Here is a 14,625-nt window from a genome sequence, read left to right as displayed (position 1 = left end):
TGGGCCTGGGGAGGTGCCCTGGAAGGCATCTTTCCCTCCCTGGCCCTGGAAACACCTCCCGCCCGGAGCTGAACTTCCTTCCCATAACAACACTGCACTTTCCCACCCTGGCCGAGGAGAGGAAGTGAGTGAGCCGGGGGTCAGCAGCCTCTGAGATGTCCACCTGCTTCAGGCAGGCGCTCCCTGCAGCCGGCCTAGCCACTGCCGGGCAGGCCAGGCCTATGGAGCTTCCAGAATCAAACGGGCTTCAATCCCTGGGCTGGGCATTTTAGATGGCCTGCGCCTGTGCCCTCCATTCCTACTGTGTGCCCCCACGACAGAGCCTAGTTCTAGGGGCAAGATGAGTCGAAAGAGAGCAGAAGCCACCCACTCAAAGGACTGCCCCGCTCAGATGGAATTCAATTTGTTGAATGAATGAACAATCCAGCTAGTCAACCGCTCCACTGATGGCAGTCACGTTGATCTTACTAGCTTATGACCCAGGGTTGTCTGAGGATGTTTGTCTGTCTGTGAAGAGCAGAGCTTGCTCTATGGAAGCTGATGCCTATGGGGGGCTAGATCTGGGTCCGTTGGGGGTTGGATGGCTGCCAAGCCAATTCAGACTCCTAGCGGCTCTGAATGTGTGTCAGAGCGGGCTGGGCTCCACAGCGTGTTCTCAAGGGCTCATGTTTGGGGGAAGGAAATCACCACGCATTTCTTCTAGGGCACCTCCTGGTGACTCAAACCTCCAAACGTCCCACGGGCAGCTGAGCCCCTTAGCCGCCTGCACCACCCTAGCTACATAGGTGGTCCCTGGGTTACATACAAGTCCCTTGTCTAAATCAGTCTGGACAGCTAATCTGTACTTCCCTCCACATTGAATCTGTACGTGCATCTGGGCCACTGGGTCAATGAGTCAGATGTGTGACCCAAGCGCACTACCAGAGTCGATTCTGACTCGCGGCAACCCTACAGGACAGAGTAGACCTGCCCCTGTGTGTTTCCAAGACGAACTCTTTACAGGCACAGAAAGGCCAGTCTTTCTCCCGTAGAGCACCTTGCGCACCCTTAAAAGCACCCAAGACACACTTCCAGATATCACTGCAAAACCCAACTCACTGCCATCGAGTTGTACGACTTACAGCGACCCTATAGGGTAGAACTGTCCCTGTGAATTTCCAAGACTGACTCTGTACAGGAGTAGAAAGCCTTGTCTTTCTCTTGAGGAGTGATGAGTGGTTTCAAACTACTGACCTTGGAGTTCAGCAGCCCAATGGGAAACCACTGAGCCACCAAGGCTCCAACACCTTCAACATACGGTGATAATGAGCACATGTTGACTGCAGGGAACTACTGCCCATGTGTCAATGTCACCACAGGGCCCCAGGCCAGGAGGGCACAGGTGGCATGGTCAGCTGCTGCAGGGACAGAGTGGACACGATCGACGAGGAGCTGGTGCTGGCAGAGTGACAGGCTGGGGCCCAGTGGACCAGCTGCTGTGCCCAGAGGCGTCAAATGGCAGGCCAGAGTCACCAATTGCTTTCCATTTTAACAATAAGAGTCTGTTTAGGATGAAGACATTAGTTTCTCACATGGATCCAATTGCCTTGTCAACCTTAGTTTCAGGAGCCCTGGTAGAATAAGGGGTTACAAGTTGGGCTACCAACAGCAAGGTCAGCAGTTCAAAGCCACCAGCTGCTCCTCGGGAGAAAGTTAAGGCTTCCTACTCCCACAAAGCGTTAGTCTTAGAAACCCAGAGGGGCAGTTCTGCTGGTCCTGCAGGATAGGTACGCACTGGCTTCAAATTGCTGGCAGTGAGTTGGTGAGACCTTACTTACAAATTCATTTACATCCTTTTGCTCCATTTTCTAAGAATGTCTTTAAAATCTTCTTTTATAAATATCCATCTTTAAAAAGATCCAACGGGCAAATATGTAGAGGCCCAAGTCTCGAACACTGGCTCGTGGCGAGATGGCTACGGATCGAGTCGTGGTGGGTAGCATCTGAATGGGTCCTCTTCCTGCTCAAGCTTGGGCTTGGGCTCAGGCTCAGGACAGGCTCAGGAGGAAACATTCTCTTTTTAAAACATGTTGGCAGAAATATCAGAGGCAGACGACTCCAGTCCTGTCCCCCTTCCCCTAAAGCCAGGTTATTCGCAGCTGTGCCCCCCCCCCCCGCCCCCGGCCCAAGCCCAGTTTTCTGGGGCGGTGTGGTTCAGTGGCGATATCCCCAGGAGGCCGCCGGGCTCTGAGCCTCTGATGTACTTGCATCCTCATCCTATACCAGGACCAGTCCCCCACTGTGTGCAGAGCAGGGCCGAGCACCGCAGAGTGAACTGCCGGGCCTGCCTTCCGCATCGCCCCTGGGTGTGAGTGAGCCACCAACTTTCAGAGAACAAGCCAGGAGCTTCCACTGTTGCAGCCCCATAGCTCCTGCCCGGTGCCTTTGGGTGCCACCCCCACCAATCTGGCCCTGCATTCCACCCCCTCCCACCCTTCAATGAAAAGGGTTGGGGGAGGTCTCTAAGACCCCACTCCAGTGCCAATACTGAAGTCTGTCCTCAGTACACACACACACACCCTCCCTTGTCTCCAAGAACTGCCTCTCACCCCCTTGCCTAGAAAAATCCGACACGCTCCCATCTCCAACTCACCAAAGCAAGTGGCCCCCACCAGACAGAGTCCCCGGGAGACCCCTGCAGTCCACACCCCCTCACCTCCCGTGCCTGTCAGTGACTAAGTGGTTTCTGCTGAGCCCGGTGCCAGGGAGCCTCGGGATGCCCGCAGCCGCTCGCATTAAGCCCGTGTAATTGGCTGTGTCCTCCTCTTGAGAGAAACTCCCTCCGTGCTGTGTTGTATTCTGTTTTCCCTTCAGTGAGACAGATCCGCCCACGCACTTACTGGAAACTCAAACATGTGAAACTGAACCGTTTGCAGAGGGGGTTAGTCAGCAACCTCGAGAGCCGAGAGCGGTCCCCGGGAGCAAACAGCTCTGCCGCCAGAGCCCGAGGCTCCTCGCGGGTGGTTCAAGGGCCCCAGATTCCCCCGCCCTGGGAAGCAGGGGCAGCCAGGGACACCCCGCGAGAGGGTCAGATGGCACCCACTGCCACACTTGCTTACTCAGGGTGGGAGTGTGACATGGGTTGTCACAGCCCTGGCTGGGGAACTAGACTCGGGTTCTAATCCCATCCTCACCGAGGAGTTCATGGAATCGGAATCTCAGTTTCCTCATCTGTACAAGGGGAGCAGAGAACCCACCAGGAATGGCGTTGGGATCACAAGAGACGATGGGTGTGAAGGGCACTCCCCCTAATGCCCTAACCAAACCCACTGCCAGAGCAGCTTCCAACTCATGTTGGCCCTAAAGGGTAGAACTGTCCCATTGGGTTTCTGAGCCTGAATGTTTATGGGAGCAGACACACACACACACACACACACACACACACACACACGTCAGCTCCTGGTCGGTGCCGAGACAGGCCAGGCAGATGTGTTCAGCTTGAGCTTCAGTCCCTCAGATCCAGCATGGGGTCTCTTGTCACAGTGGAATTTGCTGAGTTGGCTTGCTACTTAACCCACAACTCTATGGGGCTGGGGGGTGAGGTGGGATGGGGGGCAGGCTCAGATCACTGAGCCCAAGACTCCTTGCCTCAGCCACGCCTCGCCGCTAAAGGGCGGGCTCACTCCACAGACACGCTTTTTTTTTTTTTTTAAAGGCAAACAGTAACTTATTTGCCAATGTCTTCTCTTGCCTTTTTTTTAAAAGGCAAACAGTAACTTATTTGCCAATGTTTTAAAATGTTGGACTTCTGGGGACCGAAAAGATGGTATAGTCACACCAAGCTCCATCAGACAAGAGGTTTCCCCACAGAGGGGCCGCTTCCGGCAGCCCCAGTCCTCCTGCTCCCTATAACCTTTCACTGGCTGCTGCCCTTGCCCTCACCTCCTTCCCAGGCTCCTGGGCACGCAGGCCTATGGCCCAGTTTAAAATCCTCATTTTATTTAGGAGCACGACCTCAGCCACTTGCCACTAGAAATATCCACAGGAAAGGTCCCTGGGGAAGGACATTTAACCATCTGACACTCGAGACGGATTCCTCTTGGAGAAAAATAAGGTCAAACCCTACACACCAGGGGTGGAGGGAGAGCCAAGGACGAGGCCGCCCTGCCATCTGTCCTGAACACTCCAAGTAACTGACCAGATAAAGATCAGAGACCGTCTTCCCAGCTCCTGCCTCTCCCCCTCCCCTTCTCATTAGGACCCCAAAGAGGCTTCCGCTGGGCGCACAGAGAGTGGAGGAGCCAGCAGCCCAGGGCCGATCCGATGTCGGGAAGATCCTGGTACCCAGTCTGCAGGCCGGCCAGAGAGCCCTCCAGCTTGCCAACCAGCCAGCGACTGCTTTATTTTCCAGGAGGGAGGGAGGAAGGATTCGGGAGGACCGGCTGGGACTCAGTCCAGTCCAGATGCTGCAAAGGGGCACGGGGCCTTTGCAAGCTGCCTCGTCAGCAGGCGGCACAGTGCTCAGGTGTTTGGGTGGCTTTCTCTCACAGACACACCCCTCATCCGTTCTCCATCCCTGAGCGGACAGTGAGCAAGCTGGCCACGCCTCTGGGCTCCCAGTCCCACCTCGCTGCTCTGCTCTTTCACTTCCCCATCTGGGGACACTTCCCACACCCTCAACCACACTGGTGCCCCAGCACCCTGGCACCCCCAGCACCTGCCTATCGGAGAACTTGCAGTATGCAGCACTGCCCCCTCGGTGCCCCAGCTCCTGAGCCAATCCCTGGTGGCACATGCAGCGTGGGCAGGGGTGGAGCGCAGGGACTGCAGCCGAGCAGGACGAATGAAAACGGGAAGCCCGGGGAGGAAGCGGGAATTATGCTGTGACACCCCCGGGGGGTGGGGAGGGACTGGGACCAATGTCGTAGAACGAAATATGTACCGACTGCCGAATGTGAAACCCATGAGCCCTGTGAACTTTCACCCAAATCACAATACCATGTTAAAAACAAAACTTTTTCCTTTTTTTTTAGACGGCCTAGGTCTACAGTGACGGTGGCTGTCCACTTCCTCGCTGGGTGACCCCGGAGTTTATTTCACCTTTCTGTGCTTTGGTTTTCCTACCTGGATAGTTGAGTGTAACCCCCACTGCCCAGGGTGTTATAACTGAAATTGGCTGCCCAGAGCAGCCAGGTCCCAAATAGGTGGGCATCATGAAGGGGAGGGTCAAGGAGCGGAGGGAGGGAGGCGGGGGAAGTGGTGGGCAGGAACTGGGATACCAGCCTCTGATCTTGGTCCGTTCAATCCCTTGAGGAGTTTCAGAAAGGGATGGCCTTGTCCCTGGCTCTCCCTCAGTCACACTGGAGTGTGAGTGTCCTCACTTCCAGGACAGAGTGCACTCGTCTCCGCTCTAACACCAGAAGAGGTGGCCCGGGCTCAGCAGGTGCTGCTTCACTAGAGGACTCCCCACTGCCCTCCATACCCCAAGCTTTAACAGGTACTTTCCCAACCCGAGCTGCCCGCTCCAGAAACCTCCGCGACAGCACTTTCCTGCACTGCTATTGGCATGATCAATGTCAACCAGTTGTGGGGAGGCGTCAACTCTGACTCGTGCCTTGTGCTCCAGAGAGGGTTAAGTGGCTGGTTCTTTGGACCCATGCAAATCACCGGGCCTCTCTTCCAAGCCACTTCTGAGTGGGCTCAAATCTCCGTCCTTCAGGTTGGCAGCTGGACGTATCAACCCCTGGCCCTCCCCAGGGCACCACAACAGAGCTAGGGGGAAACCCACAGCACTGCCCCATCGCATTGGCAGAGAGAGCATGCGGGAACAGCGAAAGGAGCATGAACTTGAGAATGGTCAGTTACCCAACTACATACAGCTATGAAAACTCAGCCATTGTCTACACACAAACCTCTCCACCAGGGAGTCTGCATGAGCTCCTACCATGAGCACCCCAAGGCTTGCCGAGCAGCGCACCTCTGCCCACGACAGTCAGGAAGCTTCTTTCTTACTGCCTCATTTGTCTTATGAAAAATTCAGGAAGACACAAGCAAGGGCAACAGTTACAGTACAGTGAAAGCAAAGTCATCTCTGAGACTGTTGTTAGCTACAGCCGATCCACTTTGACTCATCGTGACCCCTGTGAACAGGCCGGCACTGCCCCAGTGGGGTTTGCTGTGCTGAAATCTTGATGGGAGTGGGATCGGCAGGCATTTCTCCCATGGCGCCAACCACCAACCTTTTGGTTTGTGGGAACGAATGTATCTCAATGCTGGCTTCAGGGAAGACATTCAGCTTAAAGGGGTGACAACTGGCTAGTCTTACTGAGCACAACAATCTCACCTGGCTGCGGCATGTGGTCACACTGAGGACCATGGAGGGGCTGACTCAAGCCATGGTCGCCTCAATCACCTCACATGTACTAGAAAGCTGGACAAGACACAGGGAAGTCTGGAGATGCACGGAACCCTTTGAGCGACGGTGTTGGCCATGGCTACTGAAGTACCGTGGCCTACCAGAAGAGTGATCCAGAAGGACAGCCAGAATGCTCCGAAGGAGTGAGGGCGCAAGACTTCATCTCCTGGACTCTGGCTGTGCTGTCAGGAGTGGCCAGTCCCCGGAGAAGGATAGCATGCTTGGTAAAGAGGAGAGTCTATGAAAAAGGAGACCTTCAACAAGATGGACTGACACCATATCTCAAATACAATCATGAAGATGGTGCAGGACCAGGCTCTTTCGTGCTGTTGGACACAGAGGTCATGAGTCGAGTCAGTCAACATGCCTCTCATCTTGGGCCCACCTCAGGCCAGGCCACTCACTTGGCTCCCTCCTTTCCCGAGACACCCCCATCTGCGGACACTCCCTCGCCTCCTATGCCATCGCCCGGGTGGCAAATTCACAGGGGCTGGACTTGGGGCTGATAATTGTGACAAACCATTTCCATGTCCCTGAGTGCCCAGCCCCCTTGCCTGCATTGCACAAGACCCCCGACCTCGCTTCACTGGCCTCTGCATCGGCTGGGTTTGCCCGGTGGACTCTCAGCCCTTGCCGTCTCCAAGGGAGGCCCAGAGAGCCCGGAATCGTTGCTGATGTGGTTTGTCTTACGATCCTCGGACTCATTTATTTTTAATGTTGAGCAACGAACAGAACTTTGAAAGCACAAAACAAGCAAGAAGCTTCCCAAAGGCACCAGGGTCGGGGGAGGGGAGGCTGGCCAGAAGACAGAGAGAGCATCTCCCGCAGTGCCTGCAGTGCCTGTGGGCGCTGACCTCCTCCCAGGGCAGAAGGGAAGAATCATAGACTGCATGTAGGACAAAAATGCTCCCCAGTGCCTCTCCCCAAGAGAGGCTAAGAATGGACCTTTTTCCTAGGAAGTAAAGATAATCTGGCATTGTGTGTGTGTGTGTGTGTGTGTACATGCTAACACCTAAAATGGTGTGTGTGTGTGTGTGTGTGTGTGTGTGTGTGTACTCTTAAGCTGGGTGATAGTGGTGGTGGTGGTGGTGGTGGTGGTGGTGTGTGTGTGTGTGTGTGTGTGTGTGTGTGTGTGTGTGTGTGAGAGTGAGAGAGAGAGAGAGCGAGAGAGAGAGAAAAATGACAGTTGGTGATGGTTTCTGGGGATACAAACAGTAGGTATTAAATTCTTCCCTCTACTTTTCTAAGAGGTGGTGCTTAAATGAGGTGCTGAACTTGGGCTAGGTTTGAGCTGCTAACCACAAGGTTGGCAGTTTAAGCCCAACAGCCACTTGAGAGGAGAAAGATGAGACTGTGCTCCTGTGAAGACCTATAGTCTCAGGAACCCTCCAGGACATTGCTGAATCAGAATCAACTTAATGGCTGTGGCTTTCTCTACTTTTCGATGTTTTGAATTTATCATAGAAGTGATTCAGTTTTGTAAAAATGACAAACAACCCCATCCAAAAAATGAGCTAGGGACTTGATCTTTCACCAAAGAGGACATACAAAGGGTCAACGCACACCTGAAAAGATGCTCAAAGTCCTCTAACCCAAAAATCCCGTGCCATGCAGTTGACTCGACTCATAGAAAGCCTGGAAGACGGAACAGAAGCTACCCCACCCCCACCCCCACCCCCCAGGGTTCCTAAACCTTAATCTTTATGGGAGCAGACAGCCCTGACTTACTCCTGCAGAGCAGCTATTAGGTTCGAACCCCCAACCTCTCAGCAGCTCCGTGCATAGTCACTGCACCATCTGGACCTAAAGCAGAGAATACCAGGAAGATGTTTATCTGCGTTTTATTGACAATGCCATGGCATTTGACTGTGTGGATCATAACAAATGATGTGTAACCTTGATAAGAATGGGAATTCCAGAATGCTTCCTTGTGCTTGGATCAAGAGGCAGTTGTGGGAGCGCAACAGAGGAATGATGTATGATTTAAAGTCGGGAAAGGTGTGTGACGGGGTTGTATCCTCTCACCATACTTATTGAATCTGTATGCGGAGCGAATCATCAGAGAAGCTGGATTAGATGAGGAAGAATGTGGCATCAAGATTGGAGGAAGGCTTTTTAACAAGCTGAGATATGTTAGTGACAAATCTTGCTTGCTAAAGTGAGGAGGACTTGAAACACTTGCTGATGGAGATCAAGACAGCCTTCAGTAGGAATTACAACTCAATGTGAAGAAAACCGAGGATTTCGTCTAGCGTGGATCCATGCTCAAGGCTCGTGGAAGCAGTAGTCAAGAGGTCAAAAGACATGTTGCATTAGGTAAATTTGCTGCCCAAGAAAAGCAAGGATGTTTCTTTGAAGACTAAGGTGCATCCATCCCAAGCCATGGGACTTTCACCTTGCATGTGAAAGGTGGACACTGAATAAAGAAGAATGGGTGCATTTGCATTGTGGTGCTGGAGACTCTTGAAAGTACCACGGATGGCAGCTAAAGGACACGGCAAGAGTGCTCCTTAGATATAAGCAAGGATGGCGAGAATTCATCTTACATCCTTGGGTTATGTCTGGAGAGACCAGTCCCTGGAGAAGGGCATCATGTTTGGTGAAGGGGCAGAGAAAAGACAGGCCCTCAAGGAGACAGAGTGACAGCCTGGCTGCAACAAGAGGCTTGGGCAGGGGAACAATTGTGTAGATGGCACAGGAACGGGCAGGGTCTCCTGCTGTGGTGCACAGCACCACCAGTGACCATCAAATTGACTTTGACTCCTGAACACCCCATGTAGGGCTGATGAGACTGTCAATCTTTACAGGAGCAGTAAGTCTCGTCTTTCTCCCTCGGAGCAGCCTGAGTATCGCTGACTCAAAGCAAGCCTCCAGGACAGGGTAGAACTGCCCCCCATGAGTTTCCAGGGCTGTAACTGGTTGCAGGAATAGAAAGCCCCATCTTTCTCCTGTGGAGCAACTGGTGGTTTTGAACAGATGACCTTGCGGATCACAAGCCAATGCATAACCGTTATGCTACCAGAGCGCCCACCCATTAGCCACCGTTGTTTCTGTTAGGTGCTGTCGAGTCTGTTCCGACTCACAGCGACCTGACATGCAACCGAACGAAACACCGCTTGGTCCTGCAGACCGTCCTCACGGTTGATCTCCGGTTTGAGTCCACTGTTGCAAGCACTAGGTCAATGCAATGATGCAACCGAATGAGCATGCAGGGGGATGCAAATCAAAACCACAAAGAGAAACCACCTCAGCCCCCACTAGAATGACTATGCTTGAAAAAGAAGGGAAATAACCAGTGCCGGCGGCCTGTGCAGAGTTTGAAAGCTTCACCCATTTCTGGCAGGCATGCCAAAGGGTGCAGCCATCGTGGAGAACAGGTTGGCAGTCCCTTAAAAAAGCCAGACATAGAGCTCCCAGGCTGTGGCATCAGTTCCCACCCAACTGAATGAAACGCTGTCCCAATCCTCCACCAACACGACAATCGCTGTTGCGACCTTGGACCAAGGCTGTCCTTTTACTCTGACCTCCACATTACCCAGAATGATGCTCTCTCCAGGGACTGGCCCCTCCCAGTAGCATGTCCAAAGATGCCATCCTCCCTTCCAGGAGCATTCTGGCTCTCTACTTCTTCCCAGATAAACTGGTTGGTTCTTCTGGCAACCCACTGTATATTCCGACTTCTTCCCTCACAGCATAGTTCACCTGCATCAATTCTTCGGTCTTCTTATTCATTGCTTCATCCAGCTTTCAAAAACGTGTGAGGCAGCTGAAGATACCATGGCTGGGGTCAGGCACATCTTAGTCCCCAAAGTGATCTCTTTGCTCTTAACACTTGAAAGAAATCAGCAGATTTCCCTAATACATCATTTGGTTTCTTTCTTTCTTCTTCTTCTTTTTTTTTTTTTTAACAGAGTGAGTTTACTGAAGGGGACAGTTTGGTTAAGAAATCCAAAGGTCCCTTAACTCACTGCCATTGGGTCGGTCAATATTGACTCAAGGGAACCCTCTAGGACAGGGGAGAACTGCCCCCGTGACTTTCTGAGACTGGACTGTGGATGGGAGTGGACAGCCTCGCCTGGCTCCCTCGCGGAGCGGCTGGCCTTGTGGAGAGCAGCCCCAGCAGGTAACCAACCACTACCACCACCAGAGCTCCAACTGGGACCTAAGCTAGTTTAAAAAGCCGACATTTGATTTCTTAACTGCTGCTTCCATTGGCGTCGGTTGAGGATTCAAGTAAAATCCAGTCCTGGACAACTTCAGTATTTCCTCCATTGATCATCGTGTTGATAAGCGGTCCCGTTGAGAGAAGTCTTTTCTTTATGTTGAAGTGCAAACCCGCCTGAACATTGTAGTCTTCCATCTCATCGGCAAGCGAGGTTGTATCATCTGGATGTTGCAGGTCCTGAAGGGACCTTCCTCCAATCCAGAAGCCACATTCTTCCAAATGCAGTCCAGATTCTCGGATTACTTGCTCAGGATACAGAGGGAATGAGAGCAGATACAGCCCTGACACATACTTTTCCTGATTTTAAACCATGCATCAACTCCTACATCTGTGTGAACAACTTATGCTTCAGTCAGTCACTGAGGCAAAAATAATACATGGCTCGATTTGCATGAAATAAGTAAATATTCAAAAATTAACGCTTGTTTGTGGTTATCAGGGCCAGCAGGGTGGAGGAAAGGGGCCAAACAGAGAGTCTCAGGTGGGGATGGGGGGATGGGCACTGAGTTTCCACTGATGGTGATAGACTAATCGGGAAATTATTTTTGTACCACGTGAACATTACCATCACCTCACTGAGCGGCACCTGCAGAAAGTATCCAATGGGTAAACGTACTATCAGAGGTATGTATGTACATCATAGCTATTGTTACCACAATAAACCAAGGAGCATGTGCTTCCTGAAGGAAAGGTAGAGGCAGTAGCATTGAGACGTTGGCCAAGTCACCTCCCCACCTTAAGCTTCAGCAGAACGTGGATGGCTGGTGAATCTGGATTGCCGGGGCTCTAAGGAAGATCATTCACTGCCATTGAGTCGATTCCAACTCACAGAGACCCTATAGGGCAGTGTAGAACTGTCCTGGCCTAGTTCCAACCAATAAATCTTTACCACAGTACAAAGCCTCATCTTTCTCCCTTGGACTGGCAGGTGGTTTCGAACTGCTGGCCTTATGTTAGCAGCCCAACACATAACCTAAAGTTCCAGTCCCTTTAAGTCTGGAGGCTGACAATCACGCCAGTAGATGAAAGGAAGGAGGGTCCACACCTCGTTAGATCAAGGCACCGCAGCACCTACCATGTACGCCCATCCCTGACCTCACGAGAGGCTAATTATCAACTGTACCAAAATGCAAAGATGAATCAATGCGCACACACCAGCCACAGCCTCTCTCTGGAGAAGAACGGGTGAGAAGCTCTTAGACCAAACCCATGTATGGTCAGAAAGAAGCAGAAGTTTTGCTAAATGCAAAAATGTATCTTCCATCAAGTCTTCACTCCCCCAGGAGGAAGGAGTAGGTGCAAGAAGGGAGCAGTCACAAGAGCTAGGAAACATCCCTCTGCCCCCACCCACTCCCCACCCTTACCCCACTCCCATCTCTGCTCAGAAGGAAAAATGAAACATCTGTGCTGACTCCACAGGGGGCAGGTTTTACGAGGGGGTGGGGGCAGCAGAGCCCACTGAAGGGTGGGTTCAGGCTGGAGCAAGCAACTTCATCCAACTCCAAAGTGACCTCACCAGGGCCCAGGCAGGACCACTCCCTCCTAGAATCCTGAAGTCATGGATATCCTGCAGGGCCCTCACGCTCGGAAGGTCCCCACTCTCAGAGGTTGAGCCTCGGGGTCAACATGCTACTATTTTTTTCAGCCTCTCTGGTGCTAGCCAGGCTTGGGCAGACAAACCTTGTCAAGCTATTGTATTCAGCCAATGCAACGCAACACACATACATACACATTCTCTCTCTCTCTCCATCTACTGGGTAAAGTGCTCCCTGCAGAACCGAGAAGCCGAAGGGGTGTTCAAATGATCTAATCCAGCCATCACTTTACAGCTGGGGAGACAGGAACCTTGACCATGACCTCAGAGCTGGAGAAACAGCCACGGGCAGCCACAGCCAGGACTGTGGTGATTTGGTCTCTTGGCCTGACTGTGCATAGTGGACAACCCCGACACCCTCTCTGGGCCTCTGCTGGGAAAGGAAGATGGATTAGGGGTATGCTCAGAGCGCCTCTGACTCTGAATTCCTCCAGGTGACGAATCCTGCTAATGCTGAGTCTGGATCTTTCCACCACCCAGAGAGGAAAGTACAGGAAGGGACTCAGAAACACAGGGAGACCGGCCTGCCCCTCTCCTCCTCCCTGCAGCTGCCCAAGCAAGGACGGAATCATAGGCTCAGTCCCTGCTTTCCCCCATGGTTACTCCTACTAGCCCACCGTCCGAGCCTGGGAGCCAATTCTTTCTTCCAAACCTCAAACCTTAGTCACCGAAGATGGCGCTCTTACCATGAACACCTGCTAAAACTCAACCCATGACCAATTTCTGATGCTACCAGCTGGAGTGTTTAATTAAATATTACTCACTCAGGAAGCAGTCCCTGCCAACTCAACCCAAACGGTACAGTTCATTTTCAGAGAAAGAGAGAGAGGGCGAGGGGCTGCACCCCTTCACTGGCACCAGTGGCGACTGGCTGCACCTGGGTTTTCGCACTGGAAAAGCCAGTGGCAGGGGGTCAGGGCTAACAGGGGGCTCACAGCAGGATCTTTGGATGGCGCGCGCGCGCACACACACACACACACACACACGGTCACTCGGACGCACTCTCAGAGACACACAGCCAAGCACAAAGATGCACTCAGAGACACACAGACACACCCATGGGCATCAGACATATAACTCAGGAGGACACAAACACAGGTAGGCTTACATCTCACACACATTCAGACCCTCAAACAAACACACTGACACACACACACACACGCACACACTTCCTGGGGACCTGTAGTCTCACCCAAAAATCAAGCACAACCGAAAATCAAGCATACCACGCTGGGACACAGATCTGCTGCGGAGAAACCTTGAGTCTCCATCACTTGAACTTTAGTAGGACAACCACCAAGTCCCCCCCCCCCCTTCAAAACACACACACACACAGAGACCACCCTACCCCCGGGGCGGGGGTTTTGAACCTCGGGTGCAGCTAAGCGACTGTTTGACGCTTCCCTAGCTGGGCACTGATGGGGCGTCCCGACTCGGGCCGCCGGAGAAGCCGCGGCGGCTGAGCCGGGCAGGGAGGCGGCGCCACCCGGGGAGTCGCCGGCGCCCCCGAGAGGCGGCTGCAGGCAGCGGGGACTCGGAGGGGCCAGTGGGGCCGCGCAGCGGAGAAGGGCTGGGACTGGCGGGAAAAACGAAACTAAGTACGGCGCGGGGTCGCCGCAGCCCCTGGCGGGAGGGGGCGGGTCGCCGGGCTCGCCCGGCCGCGGGGGCAGCAGCGGGAACGGAGCCCTGGAGAGGCCCCCCGCGCACAGGGAGGCGCGTGGCGGCCCCCATCCCCACGACTGCAGCTGCCGAGCCACGACCCCTGGCGCGACGGCCCCGCGACCCCCGCCATCCGGGCCCACCGCGACCCTCGACCCTCCTCCACCCGCAGCGGTGGCAGCGACAGCAGCGCTGGGCGGCTCCCCGGCCCGGTCCCCAGGGCCCGCGCGACCAAGGGCGCCCCGGCGCCACCGCGGGAGGGAAAGCGCCCCGCGCGCTCCCGCCCCGCCCGGTGCCCTCCCGCGCCCCCGCTGCCCGCGCCCAGCCCGGCCTGCCTACCGCGCCCGAGGCCGCCGCCGCCGCCGCTCCTTGGCCCGGCCGCGCCCGCCACGGCGACCGAGTCCCCACCTCCGGTCGCCCCGGCGCTGGCGCGTGGAGCCGGGTTCCTGCAGCGAGCGCGCTGGCTGCCCGAGCGCGACTTCAGTGCGGAGACGCCAAAGCCACCGCGGCTTTAAAGTGAAAAAAAAAAAAGGAGCCCAGGGCTGGGGGCGGGGCCACCCGCCACGCCCCTCCGACCGCCACGCCCTTCCCTCTCGGCTCCGCCCCCTGGCTCGGGCGCGTCGCGGCTTGGGTGGCCAGGAGCCCAGCGCCCTGGGGCCTGGAGGGAGCCGGGCTTGCGTCGCCCGCTCGGCCACCTTGCCGCCTTTCCCTAGTCGCAGTGGAGCGCGAGCGCCCGGCTCGGCCTTCCCGGGC

General features: G+C 54.4%; 1 protein-coding gene across 1 annotated transcript in view; it reads right to left on the bottom strand.

The window, feature by feature from the left end:
• The window catches only part of SPSB1 (splA/ryanodine receptor domain and SOCS box containing 1), a 55,787-nt gene extending 41,416 nt beyond the window's left edge, over positions 1–14,371 (bottom strand). Inside the window, exon 1 of the mRNA XM_075550697.1 lies at positions 14,212–14,371. The gene's annotated coding sequence lies outside the window, so the exon portion shown is untranslated. The remainder of the gene's footprint in view (positions 1–14,211) is intronic.
• Between the last annotated feature and the right edge of the window lie 254 nt (positions 14,372–14,625).

The sequence above is a fragment of the Tenrec ecaudatus genome, chromosome 1 (genome assembly GCF_050624435.1).
Source record: "Tenrec ecaudatus isolate mTenEca1 chromosome 1, mTenEca1.hap1, whole genome shotgun sequence".
Taxonomy (NCBI): domain Eukaryota; kingdom Metazoa; phylum Chordata; class Mammalia; order Afrosoricida; family Tenrecidae; genus Tenrec; species Tenrec ecaudatus.
Note: the sequence above shows the minus strand (reverse complement) of the source record. Positions and strands in the feature narration are given on the sequence as shown.